The sequence below is a fragment of the Papio anubis genome, chromosome 10, assembly GCF_008728515.1.
Source record: "Papio anubis isolate 15944 chromosome 10, Panubis1.0, whole genome shotgun sequence".
NCBI lineage: Eukaryota > Metazoa > Chordata > Mammalia > Primates > Cercopithecidae > Papio > Papio anubis.
The window spans coordinates 96,065,205-96,078,656 of NC_044985.1; the positions used below are offsets into that span (position 1 = coordinate 96,065,205).

General features: G+C 31.5%; 1 protein-coding gene across 5 annotated transcripts in view; it reads right to left on the bottom strand.

Moving 5' to 3' along the window:
- ERBB4 (erb-b2 receptor tyrosine kinase 4) overlaps nucleotides 1-13,452 on the bottom strand; it is a 1,175,572-nt gene that overhangs the window by 927,834 nt on the left and 234,286 nt on the right. The gene's annotated exons all lie outside the window — the stretch shown is intronic.

Genomic DNA, 13,452 nt, shown 5'->3' on the forward strand with positions numbered 1-13,452 from the left:
ATACCAGATAAACCAAAGTTTAAGGAAGTCCTCAAAACTGGGAAGAATAATTACCTCAAACAGTTATATGTCATTTTATTCATCTGTAAATAACTTAATTGTCTAATGTATTCTATAGCAAGTTCTCTTTCATTGTGAAATACTTTACATGATAATAATTATCATAATAATAGCTAACATTTATTGTGAGCTCAGTTTTCAAAGTGTCAGTCACTGAGTTAAAGGCTTTATATAAATTATCTCATTTAACCCTCATTATAATTTGTGAGGTAGGTATTATAATTACTGATACCATCTCACAGACCAAAAGTGAGGCATGTATCAGATCACACACAGCTAATAATACAAGAAATTACTAAGAAATCAGACCAACATGCTAGACTGCTTCCCTACGTTATAAAGAAGGCAGGAACTCATAGTTCACTCATAATGACATCAATTACTTTTGCCATACATTTTAGAATCATTATTGTTCATTAAATCCTGATACTGGTATTAATGCTGGCCAATCCCTTTTTGAAGAATGCAATCATTATCTTCTCAATTTTAAGAATCAATTTATGGGAAGGCTTAAGTTGTTTACAAATATGTAATATGAAAAAGTATGTAAAGTACCCATTGTTTTAGAAACTATATAAAAATGCATACATTCTCATTAAATGCATGTATTTCTTCCACGAATATGTGAGTGTTGACCATGTAAAAGGAACTGTCCTAGGTGCTGTGAAACCTTCCCCTCAGATTTTCCTTTGAGTCCCATTACTGAATATCTATATATAATAATGGCAGGGACACAGAGGTAATGATATAGCATTATTTAGAAATAATAACACAAATAATGCCAGCATGGTATCACCATCTTAGGCATCAGAATAAGCAGCAGGCCTCTGGAAACAGATTTCAAGCACTAATGAGCAGTGATAGGCAACCAAACAGCAGCCTGTTGTTTGAAAAAGATTGGTGAATCTTTATAATAGTTTTTCACAAACTATCTATCTCTTTCAATTCAGTTTGTTTTGTGCATAATACTGCTGCATAGCATGGCAGAAATTTTGTTTGTTTCAAGTTTGACATTTTAACTACCCTGTCCTACATTAAATCAGTTGGAGATAGTCTTCAAATGTGACTCACAGAAAACAGCAAATCTTTTCACTAAAATATAAACTCATAGCCCCACATTTTCATTTCCCCCTCCCTTGTTACCTAAATCATTGGAGCAAAAATGAGAAAAGTCATTACATCAGCGAATTAGTTCACCCAAGCAGTAGCCTCAAACCACAGGTTAATTTGAACTGTTCAAATATAATTACTTAAAAGAGGAAAGGATTCATTACTTTTGTGGTGTTTGCTGGTTCATTGCACCATTGTTGGAGATTGTCAATAAACAAATTACATCTAACACTGTGCCCTTCTGCTGAACAGTCCCCTGAGACTATCAACTTGCACACTATGCTTTCTTTCATTTTGTGTGTGTGACCCATATTCACATGCTCTTGATTTTAACATTTTAAAACACTCTCAATTATGTAAAACCAATCTAAGTAGTCTAATATAAATAGGACTATGAAATAAAACATATACGTTGTTATATAGGATCTGCATGTTTTTTAACCAAGAACTTCACAAATGTGACGATAAAATTTTAAGTAGAGTAGTGTATCTGAATTTTTCTTGTGAGAATGTCCATAACTTTGATTAGATTTTTAAAATATCCCAGCCTACAAAATTAAGAAAACTGTTTTGAATAATGACTAAAAACTAAGAAAGCAGTAAATCAAGATGTGGTAAGAGGAGTGGGGTGAAGGGAACCACTTATTATTCACTGCAAACAAGATGCCAGAGTTAAAAATATCTACTACATTATCTCATGAGATGCTCAAAACATAAGGGAGAAAGAACTACCTCCATTTTTACATGAACCATTATCAATGGACTAAGAGAACCTGGGTTGTAATCTTAATGTTTTTCACTCTTGGGTAAATGTATCCCTTTAATGTGCAAATATCACTACTTCTGTCTGTTTCACTCAAACATTATAAAGATAAATTTTAGAAACATACAGCAATATCTCTGCATGTGCTTCACTCAGGTCTCTACAAAGTAAAGACCCTTTATAGGTAACAGTTTTGATTTAAAAAGGATGTCTGGAAAGCAAAATATTTCTTCACTGATGGCCTTTATTAAACAAGAATATGCTTCCATTAAAAGTGTTTCCCATAAACTATGTTAAAAGATTTGGACAGTTAAGTAATTAGCACTTGGCTGGATCATTATTGTTATATAGTTTGCATTGATATGCTTTTTTAGTACTTTCAAAACATTATAAACCTTTCCTTTCCTGATTCAAAGATCTGCCCTCATCTTACCATGTCTTCCCCTATAATAGTTATACTCTAATATCTGAAAATTCCCAGATATTACATTATTGCTCCTATTTTTCCTTTTCTTTGTTTTTTTTCTTACAATGTTAAATAAAAAGAAACTTAAACATCACATGTATTCATTAGGTGCATCCCAATTCCCTGTAATGTATAACCTGAGAATTTTAAATAGGGTAAAATGAATTGAATTAAAGATTAGAGACCAGTATATCTCACTGAACAAAATATGAGCACTGTAATACATCTCACAAATTTGTCTTATCATATATTACATGATATAACACAGATATATCATATATCACATGATATAACATAGATATAACACAGATTGAGTAAACCTGAAATGGTTTATTCAATCAACTAATATTAATTAAGCATTTAATTTGACCAGTCATCCTGCTAGGTGTTGGACATATCTTGGTAAACATGACAAATTTAGAACTCTCGCCAGTGTAGTAACTTTTGTAACAGAATCTAATATTGCCAGTGCTGATGCATATGGATTCATAGATTACACACCACACAATTCTGGGCATTACCATTTGCACAGACAACAATATTAATGGTTCCCCCAAGCAAGTTCCCTCAGAGGTCCTGGAATCCATATGTCATCAAAATTCGCTGCTTCTTAAAAATAAATATGTGTCCCAGGAGGCATGTAACTTATAGGGTAAACATAGTTTTGAGGTTTGAAAAATAACATGACATATTGTTTTTTAAAATAAAAACATGAAGTTAAAAATCCACATACAACTTTTAAGATAAAAGACTTTCAAGAAATGCAATGCTACTGACAAGGGTACTATTGGCAGGGGTATCCCATGTCACTAAGGATATAAGACATATTTGACCAATACTGTACCTTATTGCTTTTGATACACTCTCATTATAACCATTAGCTAATGTGGGGAAGTTGGAATATCATCTGATTTGAATTTGGACAGATTGATTATGCCATTTACTAGACATGTGATCTTGGGAAAGTTACTTAAATGCTGTGAGCCTCAGTTTACCCACTTGTATTGTGAAGCCAACACTACCTTCTTCAAGAAATTGTTCGCTGGGGTATTATATCTAGATCACCTGGTACACAGGAAATTGAGAAAAGTCATCAGGTATTTACATCTTTCCTTGGAGTTATTAGATATGTGCTGATAAGAAGACAATATATTTAATACAAATGTTTAATAATTATTTGACATAAGCTATAGAGCAGACATAAGCTATTTGTATAAAATCTCCTTGTTTTATAATATCTACTTTAGCACTATTCAGTATAACAGAATCAATCTTGCAGTATAACAGCTATTCTTCCACAACTGCATGTGTTTGAATTTACAAGCCATCAAAATAAGGGGTGAATTAGAGTCCATTTTATTATCTCATATAATTGAAGTATGATAAAACATTAGCAAAATATGAGTTTCAGAATTTTCTAAGCAATCGCCTTCTCTATTTTTATTAGGGAAGCAGTATCTCAAAAGTCAAATAATTTCTGTAATTAAAGAAAGAGATGAATGGCTCTTGTGAATCTCCAAAAGGATAAAATATTATGACCTTCTGTAAAACATGAATAAATATTTTAAATTTACCTAAGTAATCGGTGGGGTTTTATTTTAAGATAGCACTTATTGTGATTGTTAAGAAAACACACAGGAGTATGTATTTCATTTCCATTTAAATGAATTATCTTTCCTTAATTCTGAAGCTATCATTTCTATGTATAGACATAAAAAATTGTTTATCCCAACAAGTAATAGAGGAGATTCACTACTGAAAAGGTGTTTAGGAAGAAAAGATTAAAAAGGGGGAGGAGAAAGAAGAATAAAGGAAGCAGAAGAGAAAGAAGGGAGGATGAGGGAACAAATAGGGAAAGAAGAGGAGTGGATAGAGAAAGAAAGACCTAAGTTTTTATTTTCTTAGCTGCAGGAAGATACACATTTGCATTCCAGGGGTAAGTGGAACAAAAGGAGGCAGAAAACTACCCTGAGTTATCTCATCATCACTTAACTGTCATTTATAGGAAGGGCAGGAAAAGCAGTGCCTTTCAGCAAAAGTGAGCATTTCTCCATATTTCTGTCTCCTCCAGTGCTTAATGGATTAGGGAGCTTCAGACAGGAGGGATGTTCAGGATTTCTCCCTATTTCACTTTATTGACAAAACACTCCAATTATGTATATTTGATTATACCCTCTGCTAGATCATGTCAGTCCAGGAATGGATCTTTATCCACAGCTATAAAGACATTTATTACTTTCAAACAGGCTTAAGTTCACAAATTGGGAGGAACTTTGTTCTACTGATATTTGATCCTTGTAAATCCTGAGAACAGGCTCTATTTATCTAGCACGTGTTTAATACTACTTAAGCCTGAAAGTTGTAAAAATGGGAAGTAGTCTTATGGAAGTCTTCCTGAATATTAAATACATCTTAGAATTACAGTTTAATTTTGTAATAGATTACTTATTCAAGCCACTATAGTTTTAATATGTGACTACATTTCCTAAAAGTATAGTTAGTTTTGATGAGTTCAAATCAAGTATTATTGATCAAGAACTCAGAATGAAATTGAGTAGTTTTAAAATAAAGACAAATATTTGAAATCAGAGTCAGCTTTTGCTACTAGCCATGTTCTTGTTTTCACAAAGTCATGTTTTCCCTGAGATACTTAGCTGATCTTGTAAATATTTAATGCAGGGTAGAAGTGCAGGGAAGAAGAAATATCTTTTGAAATGGACTCTATAACAAGATTAAAAGTAGGAACAATGGAAACTGGGGAAAACCAAGTAAAGACAAATGATCTAAAAATAGATAACTTTCCTAATTTTTCAACTCAAAGAGTAGAAAATGTACTATCTTTCTTCTTTTATATTTATGCTTTGATTTCTACAGAAACATGATAAGCAATATCAGATACTGGAAATTTCAAACTGTACATACACCAGCAATATTGTTGTGGAGAATGTGACTTGGTCAAAGATGCTCTCAGCAGAATCAAAACTAAGGGATGTTTAGAAATTCAAGAAGAAATGTGGAAGAAGAAATTATAAAATATTTCTGTACAACTGGTGGTGGTAGTGAAGAGGTGTTTGGCAATGTATATTTTAGAACCAATCATGGAAAGTCTGTGAAACTTAATTCTCTCCCAATTTCCCCTGCAATTCCAAACTATACCTGAATATGGAAATGTTCTAATAAACTAGTAACAAAAATATTTTATTCAATGTCTTGGAAAATTTATTCCACACACTAAAGTCAACATGCATGAGAACATGTTTGGCCTGTGTCTGGGCTGGCCTGGGCAAATGGTACTGGTTTGATAAAGAACACAATTTTGTTTTATTTGTAGCATATCCAGAGACTTATTTCCATCAATCCATCAATCAATCAATTATTTCCATCAAACATTCCCAACTCAATGCTTTAAAAATATAATAACATAAGATTCCCGTTTATGTGCAACAGTAGATAATATATAGTAGTATTCTGCTTTTATTTGATTTTCATATAAAGAAGTAAAAACTCTATGTCTGTCTACCCCCCCCCCAAAAAACACAATAGTTAATTGCACTTGTAGCATATCCAGATACTTATTTCCATCAATCAATCAATACATCAACCAAATGTATTCTTAGCCATCCTCACAGAAATTGCTCAAAATGTGCCAAGTTATTGAAAAAGCATCAATGAGCATTTGATTTCCCATACATGACATAAATCAGAACTGGACCAGAATCTAATGATGCCACAAGGGTGGAAGGTTGACAAAAAATTCACATGGCCATTTTCCACACTATAAGGTTTCCATATTTAGTACTCAAGAACCTGAGCCCTTCTAGTAACTAAATAGCTAAAGTTCTTTAGAGCAATGTCAATAGAAAAGAAATATTGAAACCTACAATTAAAAAAAGCAGTATCAAGAAAACCTAATTTATATGTAATCAGAGAAAGATTAGAATCCATAAAAATTCTAAATATTAACTTACTTTTAGCATTGTGTGTATATGTTAGTGTATATGTGTGTATGCGTGCGTGTCTGTGTGTGTATATATATGTATATATACAAAATTAGTCAACAAGGAGAAATATAAATTTAACATTAAAATACTAATAAAGCACTTAAAATATTTTCTTCAAATAAAAAAGAAAAATATTTATTGAAATTCATGAATGCCCAACTTATAAATGCCAGACATTTGATTATTTTATAACGGTTGATCCAGTCTCCTTTCTTTTGAAACCAGATACAACAATAACTAAGGCTTCTTGATTTTTGTAGATTTAGCAGAACCAAATCTATTTCCTAAGTCATTACTCTTCTTGGAGAGCCAGTACTCCAAAAATAAAGAAAAACTCACTGGTCTAGTATCAGTATTAATGCATGCTATTTAGTGAGGATGTACTCTAAATAAGACACTTTGTGAAATACTGTGTATAAATTGTCTTGATTAATATATTAATAATTTTTATTCCACTAATAGTGATTTTATGAGTATTCTTCAAAAATAAATAATATTTAATTGGTCAAGATTGTATAGAAAAATACACTCCATATTTCTGTAATTCTGTTTCTACTACCTATAGTATGGTTACATAACTCCTCACATTCTTAATATTAGAGTCACGTATTTTCTCTATCAAGGGAAACTATCATGAGATGAATCAAAGCAAAAAAAAAAAAAGACTCCTTAACATTTTGAAAACATTTTCAGTATGCCTCACTATAGTAGAAATTGGAATGTAAAATATTATGACTTCATTTGATAGTTTTTATGGATTAAAATATTACCACAAAATAACTACATGGCAACACTTGATAAAAATAAATTTTAAAAGCAAATACAAATAAAACACAAGCAATTACAACATTTACATAATTATAGATTAGGTTCCTAATCATGTCCCTGTGCATTAAAAGACATGTATCTGTTAATTCAAGTACACAAACTTAATGAATTTTAAAAAGAAACATATTCAAAAATCAAGGTGGTTATTCTGAGAAAATATGATTGTAAAAATAGCCTCAATGTTTTTTATACATGCTAAAATAATGTATTTGAACCCAATGATATTTGTATAAGTAAATCTGCTAAACATGTGAAATATTTACTTTGGCTGTTTATTCACAAACAGTTAATTAAGTTATCAATATTATATTCAAACATGTACATATACATATATATTGATAAGTGTTCCCAACTCAATGCTTTAAAAATATAATAACATAATATTCCTGTTTATGTGCAACAGTAGATAATATATAGTAGTATTCTGCTTTTATTTGATTTTCATATAAAGAAGTAAAAACTTTATGTCTGTCCATCCCCAAACAAATACAATATTTAATTGCACTTGACATTTCTAATCCAGCAAGACTATTATTTTCCTTCCATTTGAGACACAGTATTTCAAGAAGAAAACAAACTCTATAAACGAAAGCCTCTCTGAGTATACACAAACTCACAAACCCCATCTTAGCACTGTGAGGCAGCAAACTCCTGCATGATGGATGGTTGCTTTGCTACAACAGTCAGCCATGGACACTCTTTTGCCCCTCTGCCCTATTTCTTTATTTAATTACATGGCACTGGGAATACCAAGCAATGAAATTGCATTTTCATCCATAGCTGATTTCCATTTAGAGCTTGTCATGTTAATAGTGAAATAAATTGCTCTAATTGCCAGAAAACTTCATCAAATTCACATTTCTTCCTTATTTTATTCAATATTTATTAAACTGCATGTCCTAATGTGCCTGCCTGGTAAAAGCAGTCCAGTTTCTGAACACATTTATATCCTAACATTCGGTGATGTCACTTTTTTTTTTTTTTTTTTTTTTTACTAGTGTTCTAATTAACTTCTTAAAGTTTGGATACATTTATTCATATTGTTTTTGGAAATTTTTATTATGAAGAGTTACTTATAAATTTACTTACCCAAAATTATTTGACACATAGAAAATATAATAATTTAAATAAAAACCAATTAAAATTACTTATGTCTTCTGTTAATATAAGATTTAATTATAAGATTTCTGGATGGCATTTTTAATCGACTAAAAAATATTTTGGTTCCCATAACACATTGCTCCTGAAATACTTCTCAAAAGCATTTGAAGTAGTTTAAAATGAAAGGCCAAATTATCATTAAATTATTAAGAGAACAGACTTCAAAACAAAAAGGACATCAAACTTGAAGTCTGAAGGCCTACATTCCAACTAGAGCTCAGTTACTCATTATCTCTGTATCCTGGGCTCACTCATTTAGTCTCTCAAAGTCTCAGTTTCCCCCTATGCTAAGCAAAGAACTGGATCAGATGACCTTCAAATCCCCATTAGCTCTAAAAGCTATCGTTCTCATGATAGAGGAAGAAGAGATGAGGAGAGCAAAGAGTTAATCTGACAGCAGGGTAGTTCCTCTGACTAAATACAAATATTAGCTCTTGTATTCTCAGGCAAAAATAAATCATGCTGACTATTGGCAAAAAAAAAAAAAAAAAATTCACTAATGCTTTAAAATATACTACAACAGTACTTTGAATTGCATAATAAAATTATTCAATACTAGTTATAAAAAGTATGCAGAAATAGTTACCACTTTGCCCTTTCTTATGTCCACCAAGAACACAATATTAGATTACTTATTCTGAAATGCATTTCAGCACGGTTTCTATGTAACACAGACAAGGTTTTCGATTTCCAATCATTTGTCTACATGAAAAGCATGGAGAATTGAGGAGAATAAAAGTTTAGTATGTTTCTAGGACTGGTCCTTTCAAATGAGAATTATTTTGTGTCTTTTACTATCACATACACTATATGAGATTGAGATATGAGCAGTCCAGTGTTTAAAATACAGAGATTTCATGTAGTTGCTCTAAACAACAGGTAACATGATGCAAATTAATATTTTCTTTTGAAAATTAAATATTTGATTTATCTCTTTGCCCCAGAACAGGCCACTACACTTTATTTAGAAGAGTTTGCTAGGAGTAGCTAAAGGTAGACTAATGTTTTAGAAGAGCAGCATTGCGTCTTCTCAAGTGTTTAACGGAATACTAGATTGAAGTCCCCAATCCATGCATTATAACCAAGAGACAACTTTATTCTGAATTTTTGAGAAAGGAGTTGTTGTATTTTCTTTTTATTTTATTTTATTTTATTTTATTTTATTTTATTTTATTTATTTATTTTTTTTTGAGACCGAGTCTCGCTCTGTCGCCCAGGCTGGAGTGCAGTGGCGTGATCTCCGCTCACTGCAAGCTCCGCCTCGCGGATTCACGCCATTCTCCTGCCTCAGCCTCCGGAGTATCTGGGACTACAGGCACCTGCCACCATGCCCAGCTAATTTTTTGTATTTTTAGTGGAAATGGTGTTTCACCGTGTTAGCCAAGATGGTCTGGATCTCCTGACCTCATGATCCGCCCACCTCGGCCTCCCAAAGTGCTGGGATTACAGGCGTGAGCCACTGCGCCCGGCCAGGAGTTATCGTATTTTTCTATCTCTACCTTAACTCTCTCCAAAAAAAATTCCTCCATAGTTTTATAGAAAAATCGATACAGAGCTGAATGAGTTCAGATGAGAGTTGTCTAATAAAAATACTTGGTTGTTGATTTTGACATAAATGCCAATCATTGAAAAAACATAGGCACACCGTCTGGCATATAATATGTATTAAATATTAACTGAATCTGAATTAATATGGACCTCCTTTTTCTGAATATTACCAGCCAGGTTATAGCATATTTGGAATTATTCACAAAAATAGTTTTTCTCATTCATACATTCATTACAGAGGACAGCAAGAATCCTGAATGTATAATACTTCATATTATTTAGGTACTAGTTATAAATGAATTAGTCTGAGGAAACAATTTTGCTTATAACATTTAGAACTGGCATTTTCTCTATGAAACGTCTCATTACTACCTACAACCATTCTCCAAGCGGTATTTCCATAAAAGGTTCTGAAGAAGCTTTAAAAGACCAGAATTTATTTGAAGTTATATAGTTTGACCTCTAGACATCTTCTGTTTAAAGTATTAAAGGTTGATCAATATATTTTGCTAAAATATCTTACCCTCAACATCTTTTTCCCTCAACTAAAGAGAAAAAAGTTAGCAATGATCACTAGAAAAAAGGCTGTGTGCCTAAATCCTGTGAGTTCTCTATGCAGGATATTAGGTAATGAAACCCAGGCATGTGTTACCTTGAGGGTAAAGTTGATTAAATGTGTTGAAGCAATATTCAATACGCTTAACGTTCTATAATTTGGCCAAGCTATAAGATCATCCTTTTGGTAGTCCAAGTAAATTAAAATTTGCAAGCATACTGGGGAAACTATTTTAGAATAGTTAATTAGGGGAAATATTTCTGTAGGATTTGGGTGTATAACCCAGTATTGGGTATAAATAACCGCAGCTGAAGAAAAGGTAATCTCCCTTGAGGAGGTTCTTTTCAATTTAAAGTGTATAAAATTGCTACAGTAACTTAATCCGAGGGAGGATACTCTGGTTTATCAAATTTAGAATGTGCATCACAGAACACTAAATTAGAAGCAAGCTCACCTACCATCAGTGCAAATTTTAAAACTAGAACAACCACAGTTTATGAAGAAATATGGAGAAAAATAACTACTTAAATATCTTGATAAGTTAACACCCTCTGATTTGAGAACTAGACTATTTACATAATCCAAAGAAAAATATGACCAATCAACATTTTTAATCTGTTCTGATTTTCCACTCATTTAAACCTGCAAGCACATCAAGGACATAATCCTTAAGGAATTTATAATATGCACTGGTTAACATATGTATCCAACAAATATTCATCGAATACTTATTATAAAATAAATGTTGGTTAGGTACTTTAGCAAAGATGAATGAAACAGTTTTAATTTTAGTCCTTTTTCATGTTTAAAATAAAGACAATGAGAATTACCTGGTGAGATTATCATGAGACTAAAAGACTAGAATGAGATGTTTATAAAAGTATCTAGCAGAGTGACTGGTGAATAGCAGGCACTCAATCAGTACTTGTTATTATTCCCTAGCATAGAAAGCAAATAAGTACACTTTAAATAGTAATTTTAAGATATGTAATTAATTCAATAACCAAATAACAATCAAAGACTCTTCAGGTCATTAGTTATAGATGTATTTGCAGCTTTCTGCTGCAAATCTGTGTCATGGCTTTCAATGCCATGGTAAGCTTCAAGGGTATTTTTTTTCAAGCAATCAGATACTTTCAATCACTTGTTTTTCAGAATAAAATTATGACGGTTGTGTTCTTATTAATGACAAGTGACATTTTAAACTGTATTATATTTAAACTCAAGAGATGTTATCATCCTATATAATAAAAAGAAAAAAACTTTTAAAATACTAATTGTGTATCAACATATTGGGCCATGTTTTTAGTGCTGGAGTTCAACCCTTGAAGTAAAATTTTAAGGCTCTAACTCCCCAAATGTTAAGGTATAATGTAACTGATTCTGTAGAAATAGATGCATTTTTCTAAGTAAGCAAACAGGTTTCCATAATAAACTTCCCCTCAGTTAAAAGTCAGTTTATTTTCAGAGTCTAATATAGGGACTACTCTATTTTTAATTATTTTATCAAATCTAAAATTAGAAATTCACCATTCTCCATGTTATAACTATAATTATCAAAATTAACACTATTTTAATATCTTTCAATTTGCATTTTCATTTATTCAAATATCATCACATTGAACACTGTTAATTGTACTCTATTGTTCAAGACATCACATTTATGTATCTTTATAGCAGCATCAGTAGAAACACTGACAGATGATATTCAGCCTCCCTCTATTGGGGAACAAGGTAAAAACATGAACCTGATTAACCCATGTTACTTCTCTGAAATCATTAGTGAATATTTGTTTTTCTTTTTCATATCACCAATATTTGTTACTCCTTACATCACCAATATTTGTTACTCCTTGCATCTTATTATACATAGGCATGTGCTTGAAAGCTATGAGATTTCAATTTACTTTGGCAGCAGTTCCCTAAGTAATTTTGGGCAAACCATCTAATCTCTCTGTTTTGAGCTTTATATATATATATAAAAATATATAAATATATAATAATATAAATATATATTATAATTATATAAATATATAAATATATATATTTTTTCCAGAAGTTTATAGTCCAAACTAAACTAAAAATTGGGGAAAAAATTAACTGAAAAATATTTTATTTTCAAAAAAAGGAAATTTAATAACTGACATTTTACCATGAAAATCAGGAAATATTCGTGAGCTATCCAGTTCATAGAACACTAGTGTCTGGTAGAAGTAGAACGTAAAATGTTCTAGCAGTCACCATTAAAAAAGTAAAAAGAAACAGATGAAATTCATTTACATAATATATTAAATATATGCACATAAAATTATCAATGAGATATTTTACATTCTTTTCTATTTAGTAATCCTTTAAACCTGGCATCTATTTTACATGTAAAGCATGGCCTGTTTTGGACTAGTCACATTTCAAGTGCTCGATGGTCACAGTGGCTTCTGTACTAGGACCAATGTTGACAGTATAAACTTCCTTGAGACTAGCACTTTGTTTACCTATTTCCAATAGCTAGAACATTACTTGATACATAGTAGAAATCCAACATTTATTAAATGAATTTGTCAAATTAGTAACTTTGGTTAGAGATGGGGGTCATCAAATTTTTATATCCAGTCAGAGGGGCTACCAATATATGCCTGAATACTACTGGCAGAATATGTAATAAATGAATAGGAAAATAGAGAAAAAGAAAAATAATATAGAATGAGATAAAAGTGAAAAAGATAGAAACAAAGAAGGTATAGAATGGGACAAAAAAGAAACAGATATGGAAGAATGACGGAGAAGCCCACCAACTGTTAACATACCCATCCTCAGTTTTAAAATAAATCTTATCATCACGGAGTTGCAATTTAGAAAAGAACAGGCTCTCTATTGACTGCCTGTTAAAGCTATATATCCCAATACCTCACTACGTTTAGCACTGATCATTTTTAATACCAGTTTGTAAAGATAAAGTGAA